The sequence below is a fragment of the Hemicordylus capensis genome, chromosome 3 (genome assembly GCF_027244095.1).
Source record: "Hemicordylus capensis ecotype Gifberg chromosome 3, rHemCap1.1.pri, whole genome shotgun sequence".
Lineage (NCBI taxonomy): Eukaryota > Metazoa > Chordata > Lepidosauria > Squamata > Cordylidae > Hemicordylus > Hemicordylus capensis.
This window is the reverse complement of record NC_069659.1, coordinates 213,943,915-213,957,491: the sequence shown is the minus strand read 5'-3', so window position 1 is coordinate 213,957,491 and position 13,577 is coordinate 213,943,915. Positions and strand designations below refer to the sequence as shown.

At 44.3% G+C, this 13,577-nt stretch overlaps 2 protein-coding genes across 9 annotated transcripts in view; one reads left to right on the top strand and one right to left on the bottom strand.

Annotated features, from left to right (window-relative positions):
* Positions 1 to 13,577, top strand: part of RASGEF1A (RasGEF domain family member 1A) — a 349,237-nt gene that overhangs the window by 135,028 nt on the left and 200,632 nt on the right. The gene's annotated exons all lie outside the window — the stretch shown is intronic.
* The window catches only part of LOC128348917 (uncharacterized), a 90,286-nt gene that overhangs the window by 17,047 nt on the left and 59,662 nt on the right, over positions 1 to 13,577 (bottom strand). For all 7 annotated transcript variants that reach the window (XM_053304666.1, XM_053304670.1, XM_053304667.1 and 4 more), the window contains one exon: positions 3,558 to 3,714. The gene's annotated coding sequence lies outside the window, so the exon portion shown is untranslated. The remainder of the gene's footprint in view (positions 1 to 3,557; positions 3,715 to 13,577) is intronic.

The following is a 13,577-nucleotide window of genomic DNA, read 5'->3' as shown; positions in this document are numbered from 1 at the left end:
GAAACAAACTGGCAGCCAGTACAGCTCTTTCAAAATAGGTGTAATATGTTCTGAGCACGCAGTTCCAGAAAGAACCCTGACAGCTACATTGTACGCCTCATGTAAAGCCCAATTCAGTAATCCAGCCACGATGTAACTAAGGCATGGGTAACCATGGCCAGATCTGCCTTCTTGAGAAAGGGAGGCAGCTGGCTCACTAGCTGAAGCTGTGCAAAGGTAACCCTGGCTACTGCCTCCACCTAAGCATCCAATAGCAGATCCAGGTCCAGCAACACCCTGAAACTACACACTTGGTCTTTCAAGGGGTGTACAATTTCATCCAGAGCTGGTTGAATCACCCTATCCCAACTGGCCTTCCTACTGAGCAACAGCATCTCCGTCTTGTCTGGATTTCACCTCAGGTTGCTAGCCCACATCCAGCCCATCACCACTTCTAGTCCCCGTTCCAATATATCCACTGCTTCCCTAGGACCTGATGTCAGAGAGAGGTAGAGCTGAATGTCATCTGCATATTGATGACACTTCAGTCCAAATCTCCCAATGACCTCTCCCAGCAGTTCCATGAAGATGTTAAACAGAATGGGGGACAATACTGAGCCTTGTGGGACCCAATAGGCCAGAGGCCAAGGAGTCAATCAGGCCAAGGAGTCAAGGTTCCCACAAGGGGGTCCAGAAGGATACCATGGCTGATGGTATCGTATGCCGCTGAGAGTCCAGCAGAACCAATAGGGATGTACTTCCCCTGTCTAGCTCCCACTGTAGTTCATCTACCAGGGCGACCAAGGCAGTTTCAGTCCCAAACCCCAGGCAGAAGCCAAATTGAAAAGGGCTTAATCTGTATCATCCAAGACCCTTTGCAGCTGCACAGCCACCACACACTCTATCAGCTTGCTTAAGAAGGGAAGATTCTGTACTGAACTAGATAGACTGAAGGTCTGACTCTGTATAAGGTAATTTCATATGTGCAATAGGGATGTGCACGAACTGATTCAGAGGTTTGAACCCTGGCCAGCTCAAAGGGCAGTGGGGGATGCTTTTAAGGGTGGGGAAGGATGCACTCCCCCACCCCACACTGCCGCATTTCCCCTGCTGGTATGCAACATACAAAAAGCCCATCAGAGCAGCAGCATACCTCTCTGCCACTCCATTGCAATGTATTATGGGATATACCCGAAAGTACAAGGTGCACTTTCGTGGGTTGTGTGCGCATGCAACGCGCACAGGCACACCTCATACTTCCGGGTATATCTGGTAAAGGTTGCAATAGGGTGGCAGGGAGGTATGCTGCCGCCCCGACGGGCTTTTCAGATGTTGCACACCAGCAGGGGAAATGTAGCAGCAGTGGGGGAGTGAGTGCATCCTCCCTTGCCTTTAAAGGGACCCCCGCCCACCATCGAGCCCACCCCCACCAGTTCCATGCATATCCCTAACATGCAATGCCACTAGTCCTCTCTGTGTCTACCCAGATGTATCCATGGATGCTTATGCAGTCTAGATCAGATTTCTTTTGGCAAACAAGAAACAATTTAAGGTCTGTAAAAACAATCTGCAGAAGAACAGAGAGATTCTAGTCATCTCGAGGTGAGCAGAGAAGAGGCATTCTGCGAGAAGCAAGAAGGGGCAACATTGATTGCAGTCCTATCAATAGACAGACAGGAGCAGATTTCCCCAATGCATTGATGCAATACCACAACCATAAAACATGAGTACTAATCCAAAACCATAAATGCCAAGGACCATAGCACAAACAATTCTTGCAAAGCAGTGGTATCCTTCACAGTACTTAGGATCTGGCAGTGTCAGTTATGCCTCTGTCTCTGATAATAGACCACTGCAACGCAGTCTACGAGGGGCTGTCCTTAACATCAGTTTGGAAGCTTCCACAGGTGTAAGAAGGCAGCAGACTGGCTCCTGACAATGCAGGACACTGGCACCACAACAGTACCCTGAAGAAAGGCTAACAAAACAAACAGGGTCAATTCATGCTACAGGATGCCATGTAATATTGGGATGCCACTAGCTTGCACTCACATAACTAGGTGGCCAGGTACCAATCCACACAACACGTTGTGTGCAACGTTGAGTGCAAAGCCTCTAGTTTAAGAGATTTGTGGTACACATTCTTAATTGACTTGTTCAGTGGTCATGGTTTCCCCCCCGGGTTTTTTTGTTTGTCTTTTTAAACACCTATAACTAGAAGAGGAGCAATTCAACTCTGATTAGTTTCTTCACCGTTTTTGTGGGAAATTGTGATGCTGGAATATATTAGCAATCAAACATTTGAGCTAATCATAGATCTTCACATTTAGAGAATATTTGCATTCAATCAAATTTGCACCTGGAAGCCTTTACTTAGAGGGCCTTTATGTGCAGAGTTTTGTATGTATCAATGCAGCAAATAGGAATATGGATATTAACAAGCACTCTATCTGCAGGTGCATTCAGACATTGTTGTTAGCAAGTAAAGAGACAGGAGCTAAAATATGTATGGAATGGATGGACTTTGGGACTGTTAGAGGCTGAGATTCCCCCCCCCCTTAGTTTTGTTGTAACAAGAGGGGGAAACATAGTCATATATTAACCTGGAACTTTTTATCCCAACATGTTACAAATAAAGAGCTTATGGAGCGAGCAACTTTCCCAGAGCTGTAAATAATCTGTTGGTTTTGTCATCCTATGGCCAAGTGCAGGAGTCTATAGGAGATAATTCTGTTACTGACAGGGTTCTTTGTTTCTTCCTATAAAAGTAAGAGCTTATGGAATATAAGAGCTTATGGAGAGGTTGACATCTGTGGCATAGATGGCTGTGGATCACTTCATGCACGACAGCAGTTGCAAATCAAACTGCAAAAGGTGCTTTAATGTGGTGGCAGCTCCATGCAAAGGCTAGGACATTTGAGAGCTGCTCACACATGTATTGGTCTGAGACTGAGAACGAAAGTGACTGCCACATCCCCTAAAGGGGTGCCTTTCAATGATGCAGGAGCTCCATGCAATGGACTCTTTTCAGGGCAGGGGGTGAGGGGTTGGGACTCCCATTGGTCTGCCAACCCTAATGCTGAGCCAATGTTATGCTGGCTAGCAGCTATAGCAAAGAGATTACTTCTTGCTTTTAGAGAAGCAAGAGGTCACCTCTGTTTGTCTGTCTTGATATGTGCCACCCATAGATGTTGTGGCATAAGCCTCTGCATGCCCTTGATGCAACAGCTAAGGGGGAAGGGAGATAACTTCAGATTGCCCAGAAAATAATCATATTCTAGGATCAGTATTGCTGATCCTGTGTGCCAGGGACTACCAGTAAACCCCACCCCATGCACTAAGATGGTTTCTAAATATCACTATGAAAATAATGGAGGAAAATGCTATGGGCAGGAGCTTTTGTTCAAATTTACATTGCTGTGCTTGACAGCAAATGTTTGAGAAAGTGTTGTGTAAAATACTGTAGTTACCAAGTTTCCTCTTGGATTTTCCCACATAGTTTTTGTAACTAAACAAATTGTTACTGATCAATCACAGACTGTTTACCACTCTCCCAACACACTGAAGAGGGAACCTACCTAATTGAAAACATAGAACTGAGGCTGAGAAATAGCGCAAGCAGCCACAGAAGAAATGTTCATTGATGATCTCTGATGGTGGACATTTGGTCTGATCCAGCAGAGGTCCTCTTATGTTCAGCCTCAGGTGGTGCCCATAAGATATGAAAATGGTGATCTGTAAGCAAAGCCAGAACATTCAAGTAAAATTAAGCAAACTCTTTTTGGTTATATATTATTGGATTTGCTTGCTGACAGACACATACAGAATAGATATGGCAAAGCCTAAGAGAATGTCTGTGCATCACAGTTAATTATGATGTTGAAATGTTTATAGCAAAGACTCACATTTATTTAAAAGGCCATATGTTTCAGCTGTTAAAAAAACAAAAACAAATTAGAATATCCACAGGAGCTGGTTTTTAAATTATTAAAAAGAAGCCACCAAGCAATTAAGTTAAATAACTCAATTAGCACTGAAGAACACCCAAACAATAATCAGGCTTAACACTCTCACTTTGTCTTAAGTTTAGAATAATAAATAATGCCTGACTAAGAAACATTAAAAATAACTGTGCTTATAAGGAATACTCCAAGGGGCATATGAGAATTTTCAGTATTGTATGCCAAGTGGTTTTAAATCCATATGCATATAAATGCCTTTTTAATTAATACATAGAAATGAACTTCTTAATGGAGATAAGAGTTATCTAACGATAAAACCAAGACTGTTTGTCTTGCAAAACTCTAATTTACATTTAAAGAGATGGTTTTTCACATAAGAACTGAGAACTCTTGTCTACAAGAAACATCTAATTGAAATGGATGATAACATTTCCTCTTTGTACTAACAGACAGAGCCAATGACCAGAGGTGTCAATGTGTCAGGGTTGCCTTAGAAGCATCAACTGGAAACAGTGGAAAGACAGCCTCAGGTGTCACTGATGTAAGGGTTAAAGCCAAAGGGAACAACATTATCAGAACAAATAGGGCAAACCTGATGCAAATCAACCCAAGCAGAGGTGGCAGAACCAAGAGGTCAAAGGTCATTTCTTCTTTGGGAGTGGGTGGGTGGGTTCCTGAGTAACTAAGCCTAAAATTTGTTCTTTCAGTGTCAAGTGTGATCCATAGAGAGGCAGGATGTTTGCTGGTACCAGGTAATGCCTGATGGCCTATCACAAGTGACTAGTTCTGTCTAGGTGAAAATTAGTACCACAGGCAGTTTAACCCCTGTGAATGGAGGATGTATCGAGCTATAAAGAACAGTCATATGGAAAGCCAGTGCAATGGTGACAGCCCAGTACTGTCAATCCAGACTGGGTGACTGAACACTTCTTTACAACTGCATCAGCTAGAAACCTCGAGAGAGAGAGCTGGTCTTGGGGTAGCAAGCATGACTTGCCCCCTTTGCTAAGCATGTCTGCCCTGGTTGCATATGAATGGGAGACTAGAAGTGTGACCACTGTAAGATATTTCCCTTAAGGGATGGAGCCGCTCTGGGAAGAGAAAAAGGTTCCAAGTTCACTCCCTGGCATCTCCAAGATAGGGCTGAGAGAGATTCCTACCTGCAACCTTGGAGAAGCCACTGCCAGTCTGTGTAGACAATACTGAGCTAGATGGACCAATGATCTGACTTGGTAGAAGGCAGCTTCCTATGTTCCTATGTACTCTTCTGAGATCCATTAGCTCCAGATGTCAGAAACAAACCAGGAGTCTCATAAGTGTTCACTCTAACAGCGAGCTTCATCTCTGGAGTTTTGTCCATCCTTTGTGGAATTGAAAACATGGATCTACTAAACTTCTGAGATTTGGGCACCAGCTTAGCAATGCATCAGACTATTAAAGGCATATTGTTGGCATCCATGCTACTGGAGAATGTATTCTCTAGTAATTATGGTATTTAGTGTTCTCTAGTAAGGACAACATCATCTGCAGCTAGTAGAGGAGGACAGGAGAGAAACCTAAAATTGCAGCACCTCCTATAATGCTGCTGTCATTACAAGTGACATGTGCAGTGCTGGGATAAGACATAAATTAACTAAGCTATAGCTTACAACCTTGCAATATAAGGGACTTTTAAAAAAATGTTTTGGTGGCCAGCTGCTGGTGGTAACATTTTGACTGCGTTCATCACCAATTTAAATATAATAAAATAAAATAATTGATCTCACTGTCAAGTGTCTTTAAAATTGGGTGAAATGTGGGGTCGGAGATAGCAATGTTGTGAAGCAATCCCGACAAGCTTATACTCATGGGTCTCATCCCACTTCCTAGGAGTGATGTCCTGTATAGTGCCCCCACCCTTGATTAGTAATAGGCAGAAGGCTGTAATTTTTTTAATGATATAGCACACAAGTATATTAGCACTCTCTTTGTTCTTCATTTTCTTAGTTATTAATGTATTCTTTTCTACTTCTGATCTGTGCATACATACAATTGTGTATTTTAGTGTGCACACCACTTTTTATTTCATGCACGATCTATGCTTCACATCACTGCATTTTCAGGTGATTTATTTATTTATTTATTTATTTAGATTTATTTTTTCAGTGTGTTTGTTCAGTTTTTATGCCGCCTTTCTTAAGGCATCCCAAGGTGGCTTATAAAATACAACAAAACTCCATTAAAAAACACACATTTAAAACTGTTTTTATGCTAGTGTTTTAATTTAATTTTTTTAAATCAGATTTGTTTTTATATTTTTTAGCTCAACATTTTAATGTCTCTTTTTTGTAATCTTGTTTTTAAATTTTGTTTTGAGCCACCTTGGGATTTTCTTAGTGAAAGGCAGAGTATACATTTAACAATAAAACAAAATAAGTAAATAAAAACTGTGCAATCAGTTAAACAGTAAAAACCAAAAAGCACCACCAACAAAAAAAACCAAAAACCCAACCACCATAAAAAAGATTAACAGAAGCAGGAAAGCTGAGAGACCCAGCAGCCCCTAAGGGGTAAAAGCCTGAACAAATAAAAAGGTTTTTAGTTTTGTTTTGTTTTTAAAGCAGCCACTGATGTCAAAGAGCAGTCATTTACTGGAGAGCATTCCAGAGCCTGGGGGCAACAACAAAGAAGACCCTGTCCAACATACACAACAGTTTAGCTAGGGGTCTGTTGAACCTGTCCACAATCAAACTGGTCTGCAGAAAATCAGACTGCTTCGACACATTCAATTGTGGACTGGACCAGCCCGGGCAAAAGGGTTCCAGTACATGATCAAACCAGATTGGACCCGGTTCATCGGTGTATCAGTTCACTGGTTCAAGTGCCTGTAAAGGGGATTCTGGTGAAGATTCCTGTTTACTTCCGAAGGCAATAAATGGCAGTGAAGGGCAAGAGAGAGGCACTTTTAAAATGGAAAGAGAGGCACTTACTGGAAGGCCTGAATGGCGCCCCCTCCCACTCTATCAGCAGTGGCAGCAGCACACAAATGGCCTCTCACAACTCCCCAGCCACTTTTATTACCTTTGGAAGCACAGGAAAATCATCACCAGATTCCCCTTGACAGGTGCTCGAACTGGCGAACTGTAATCCAGTCTGAATTCAGACTGAACTGCGCAAACTGGTTCTGCACACACCCTAAATATTGCCTCTCTCAATGTCAGCACATGAAGAAAAGCATTTCTGCCTAGGCAGAAACCCTTGGGAGCAAGCGGTCTTTCAGGTATCCAAGGCCCAAACCATGAAGGGCTTTAAAAGTAATAACCAGCACCTTAAATTGGGTCTGGATACAAATTGGCAGCCAATGCAGCTCTTTCAAAATAGGTGTAATGTGCTCTAAGAGAGCTGTTCCTTGGCAGCTGGATTCTCTCCAAGACTGACATCCATATTCTGCAACCACTTAAACTTGTCTATTTGTGAAGAGCTTAAAAGGAACATCTTCAAACCCAAGAAACAAATATTGGCTCCTTCAAGCAATGAAGCAATAAAGCTATCTTCCTTCAACATATTTACAAATCAAGCCATGCAAAATGGCAGCTGCATTAGAAGGAAGCCATATATCTTTATCAAACAACTAAATCAAGCAGTATCACATTAGAAGGAGCCATGGCAAGGCAACTACACTAATACTACAGAGCTGAACAAACAATGTGAGCAATTTCTTCTGAATACTGGGTAGGGTTTTTTCAAAAAATTTCTCCTCTGTTTTCACAAGCTTTGGAATTTGCTTTCCATGAATACTTCATTTGCAGTCTGCTTTTAATAGAGATCCTGGAGACCAGGCTCAAGCAAACAGTGAACTCAGTCTACTAGGAACTTGTCAAACACTGCAGCACATGAGTAGTTGCTAATTGGACTGCACCCAATTTTGGCTGCTGAAACCTAGGCAGCAGAAGCTGGTCTTTTGCTACCTGGAGTTATCAACACCTCTGTTCAAGAGGAAAGAGTGCCAGGACAGCTTAATTCTGACCAGCCACCGTTCAAATTCAAGCACATACACACACAAAAGATAATTGCATCTGTGGTGTTTTCTCAACATTATAAGAAGCTAGAGTAATTCATTACAATTGTTTAAATTAATTTTGTTTTTCACAACTGCCAATTAATGTATTTTTTAAAATTTGCACAGTTAACAAATCTGACTTTAAAAGAAATCCAAATAAATTTACCATTATTTGACAATGTTCAACCAATCAGTTGACTAAATCTCTTTTGACCGGTCAAATGCCCAACACCAACAGTGTTGCCCAAATTTCTGGTCATTGAGCACATCTCACTCTTTCACACAGGGAGTGAATGAGTGTGTGTGTGTGTGTGTGTGTATGTGTGTGTGTGTGAATGGCACACTGAGGCAGGACTTACAGACTATTTTCAGTGCTGTTACCATATTTATAGCATATTTATTCTACTCAGAGCAGGGTTGACTATGTCCAGCAATATTCAGAAATGGGGGATAAGATGAGACCATAAGAAACTGGACAGTTTACAGTAGAGGGAATTCCACAGCAGAATAACTTATTTGGCAGCATTAACTCACTTTTTAAAATCCCCAAACAGAGGCTTCTGAGAATAAGCCACCTGGCCAATATTTGTAAATAAGAAAAACAACATGTTGAACCACTGAAGCCAACACATGCAGTATGCTGAGCTTAGAATCCCACCGAAGGGCTATTCTGATGATCAGCAAAAAAAGGGCTAACCTCCGCTAGCCCGATTTTTGCTGATCGTCCGAACCACCAGGCTTGCAGCCGAGCCCAGTGGTTCTGGAGCGGTTTACCTGCTCCTGTAGCCTGCCCCTTAGCCCAGGTTTGAGGAGTGAGCGCTCCGCAAACCTGGGCTATCTGCTCTTGAGTAGCTGTGGCGTGGCTCCACAGCTTGGCTATTCGTGAGTAGACCCCCAACCAGGAGGTGAAAAGCTGCCTCCCGGCTCCGGGGGTCTCCCCAGTATGCCCTGCGAGCTCGCAGCCCCCGAGTTCCCCGGCCCCTGCCAGCTCCGTCTTGGAGCCGGCAATCATGTGGGCGGCCGATTCGGCTGCCCAGGGCTCCCTTTCCGCTCACAGCCCCAAACCGGGTCTCACGGATCGTGAGACCCAGTCCACAGGCTATTCTCATGACCACAGGAAAGCGGGCTAAAGGAGCCCAGCCTGCTTTCCTGTGGCTGTGTGCCATAATGGGAGCTTCACAGCTCCCAGCAGCAAACCTCACTAAGCCCCACCCATTAAACGAGGTTAGCGGAGTGAGGGCTCCGCTAACCCCGTTTTCCTGATCATGCTGCGGCGACTCACGAGGAGACCTCCAGTAAGCCTCCCAGTGTCGGGGGTCCCCCCAGAATGCCGTGGTGGCTCCTGATCCCCGCTATCCCTACTGGCTCCCATATGGAGCCAGTAGTTTTGTGGGTGGCTGATTTGGCCGCCCAGGACAAGCTCCCTGCTCATCTGCAGAAAGAGTGAGCTAAGCCCGCTCTCCCAGATTGTGTGTAGAGCTTCACTGTCTAATATTCAAAATAGATTTATAAAGTTGTAGCAAAATATCTCAGGAAACGAATGTCAATGAAGCATATTTCATAATAGTACTATTTTGAGGAAATTAGGATTTCCACATATGAGAAATTTCAAGATGTGGAAATGCCAGTGAAAAATTACACTGATCTTGAAGCTGAGCTGTCCTAAAAATAACAGGTGCTTTTTGTGAGCAAAGCCTTTTGAATTCCCAATGAATTTCTATTTAGTCAACTTGAGAGAAGTTATCATTTCTCCTTTGAAAGTACATGGGGTGGGGGAGGGGAGTGTGCCAACCAAGGCAAATCACAGCCCTAATTTGACTAGCTCTATTAGTCAGCTGATTTTGATAAGCATTCCATTGACAACATACTTGTGCATAAATGAATGTTGATGTTAACAATAATAACAGAAAGCCAATCATTGTGTATTGTTCTCATGCAGTGAACCAGCTGACTTCTATGCAGAGATCTTTTTGTGATGCATTTCATAAAGTTTAGGGGGAGGAACCCACATTCTCTTGATAGCACCTTCAACCCACACTCTGTGTAATCATTTTGCTGCCCCTGCTTTGAACATGAAGGTGCCCCCTCCCATGCAATTCTCAGGCTTTTGTGAATATTCTACTGTTCGGAGTGCAGGCAGATTGCAATGGTCAATCCAACATCTGGCTAGACCAAGCATGTCTTTCAGCTGTTTTTAAAGGCCAAAGGCATCCAAATAAAGAGAGCAGCTGGCTACCTGTCGTAATTCTGTGAATGCCTTTAATTTTCTTAAGTGAATTTTAATTTCTGTTATGTTTGGGGCTGTGTTTAATCCATAAAAGAAGGGAGGCTATGGATTTCAAATTACAGAGAAATATGTGTGTATAAAAGTCACCATTCTTCTTAGTCATGTTAGTTTTTGGATCAGGAACCATGAGGTTTTGTTACAATTTATGCAGTTAAGGCCAGGCGAGGCTGCTCCATCAAGTGGCGTTGCTCAGACAGAGGAATCAACCTTGGAGCAACTGTTTTATGGGAGCAGCCAAGGCCCTATGGGTTCCTTGGGTCATCTGGGCTAAAGAAGGGCAGCACTGATTCAAGTCATTATATAGGTGGTGCTACAGTTCAACAGAGGGAAGGCTGATAACTTCCCTTTGCCTGGAAGCGACTGCTCTTTCCAGTTTGTTTGTTTTTGTTTAACATATTTTAATACCGCCCCAAATTTACGTCTCTGGGCAGTTTACAACAAAAACAGAAAATTAAAACATTAGTTAAAACAGATAAATGACAATTAAAAAAATTAAAACATAGGTTAAAATAAATGACAACAAAAAATTAAAACATTACAATTTAAAACCGTAAAACAATATTGTAAAACAATGTTAAAACTATTAAAATGGTATTTAATTAAAAGCCTGGGTCAACAAATGGGTCTTCAAAGATTTTTTTAAATCGTCAGAGATGGGGAGGCTCCTATTTCTGCAGGGAGCATGTTCCAAAGCATTGGGGCAGCAACTGAGAAGGCCCGTCCCTGAGTAGCCACCAGATGAGCTCGTGGCAACTGCAGACGGACCTTTCCTGATTATCTCAATAGGCTGTGGGGTTCATGATGAAAAAGATGCTCTCTTAAATACCCAGGGCCCAAGCAGTGGCAGCCCGTGAATGTACCGCTCGGGGCTGGTGGCAGCAGGAGGCACCTTTAAGAGTAAATGAATTCGGTGCTTACCTCCACTTCCGCCGCACCTGAACGCTGTTCAGAGAAGCAGCGTGCCGCCCAGCAGCCCCTGTGGCAGGGAATCACCTCCGCCACTCACCTGGCTGCTGGTGGGGGCTTGGCTCAGTGGAAGCCAGGTGAGTGGCAGAGGCGATTCCCCATTGCAGGGGCTGATGGGCAGCACACTGCTGTGCCGAACAGCATTCAGGTACAGTTGGAGCAGAAGTAAGCACCGAATTCATTTACTCTTAAAGGTGCCTCCTGCTGCCCACCCCCCAGCGGCGCGTTCACAGGGTTCCACTGGGCCCAAGCTGTTTAGGGATTTATAGGTTATAACCAGCACTTTGTATTTTGCCCGGAAACTTATTGGCAGCCAGTGTAGCTCTTTCAATACAGGAGTAATATGGTTTCTCCTAGATGACCCGGAGACCAAACTGGCTGCCGCATTCTGAACCAGCTGTAGTTTCCAGACTACATACAAAGACACTCCCACATAGAGTGTATTACAGTAATCCAGTCTGGAGGTTACCAGCATATTTACCACTGTTCTGAGGTCATTTATCTCAAGAAACGGACACAGCTGGCATATCAGGCGAAGCTGATAAAAGGCACCTCCGGCCACCACCTCAACTTGGGACACCAGGGAGAGTCTTGGATCCAGAAGCACCCCCAGAGAGCACACCTGTTCCTTCTGGGGAAGCATGACCTTATCCAGTTAGGAGGAATATCCTGGAAGAATGACTCAAACTCTCTTGTATGAACCTCCTGTTTTTCACAAGGGAGGGGCTTTTCTTGACACCCTCTAAAAGCAAAATTCCCTGGGTATAAGAGTGAGATGTGCCTCAGTGATCAGAAATTTGGGCTACACTGGTGGTGTTGGGCATTTGACCAGTCAGAAAAGATTTAGTTACCTGACTGGTTGAATATTGTCAAATAATGGTGAACTAGCTTAACGCGTGCAGAGCATCTGCATGCTAGTACTTGATTGCTCCCCTCACCCGCTGCCACAGCCCCTTGATCACCTCAGAGATCACCTCAGAGATCTCTCCACCCTCACCTGAGCCACACTCCTGCTCCTCTTCCTCCATCTGGTTGCTTCCATCCCCCTTGCCCTTCTTGGTCATGGCTGCAGCATTGTTGGTGCCTATTGGCCAAGCTACAATCCTCTAGCCCCAGAAACCTCCCCACCCTCACCTAAGCCCCGCTCCTGCTCCTCCCCACAGGACCAGAAGCAGCAGCAGTTGACTGGTCCCTTCCTCACTGCCGCCACCACCATGGCTGCTCTTCCCCTCAGGCCACTGACAGGCCCAGGCCTGTATCTTGCCGACCTGCCTCCCTCTGCCAATGGCCTTAGTAGCTCCAAACAGCAACTTTAGTAGACTGGGCCCTTACTTGCTACCAATAGGTGCTACCATGACTGCTTGTTCCCCTCAGGCCGCTGACAGGCTTGTGCCCATCACTCGTCCTTCCTTCTTTTGCTCTTCCCCTGCCTTCAAGCACCATTCAGGGCTCACAGGCTATACATGTAAAAGTAAATACATCTATATAAGCCACAGGTAAAGCAGAGAACAACTACAATAGTGGAGAACAAATGCATTCTGAAGTTACAAGGGCAGCTCTGTCTACCTATTTTAAAATGCATACATGAATAGTTGAAAAGTCCACAGGTTTTTTCTGATGCTTGCTGCAGCTGTGAACCATCTCCTGTACATTAGAGGAAACCATGGGAAGCAAAGATGCCTGAGTAGGGAGCACCCTCTCCCTACTCCATGCCTGCTGAACAGCTGGGTGCCACTCTCTGTCTGCCTTGGGTGCCCACCACCTAGCTCGAGAGTCCATCCTAGCAAGCAACAAGTGTTTTTTTTTATAGAGATCTATAATCTTCCTTAATCCTTGCCCAATAAACCATAACCCACAGTGGACATATTAATGTTGCAGATACTAGCCACAATCCAGATAAAAACTTGGTTAGCTCTCTGCATAGAAAATGGATTTTTAAAATTATTTTCCTTCCAACAGAATGCCATGTCCCCACTTGAGGACATTGGAGAGGAGTGGGAGGCAGGAGACTTACTAGAAAGTAGGGAGGTGCCTGAGGAGGAGCAGGCCAGTGATGTGTATGGGGAGGTAATTGAGACAGGCCAGGACGAGTGTTTGGCACAGAAGGTGCCAACAGGGCCGGGTAATCTTTGGAGAGAAGTGTCAGGATCTGAGCCAGAGTTTGAATGGCCACTATCTCCTCGAGGACGCAGACGGGAAAAACGTTCAGCTGGTGAGAAGACAGCAGGAGCCGGATTGAATCTATGGCAGCTGGCAAGGGTGGAGTGTTGATTAAGTGCATGTGGTTGCTGACTATAAGTCGGGTAGCCTGTTTACCTGTTTAAGCATCATCAGCATGGGCTCC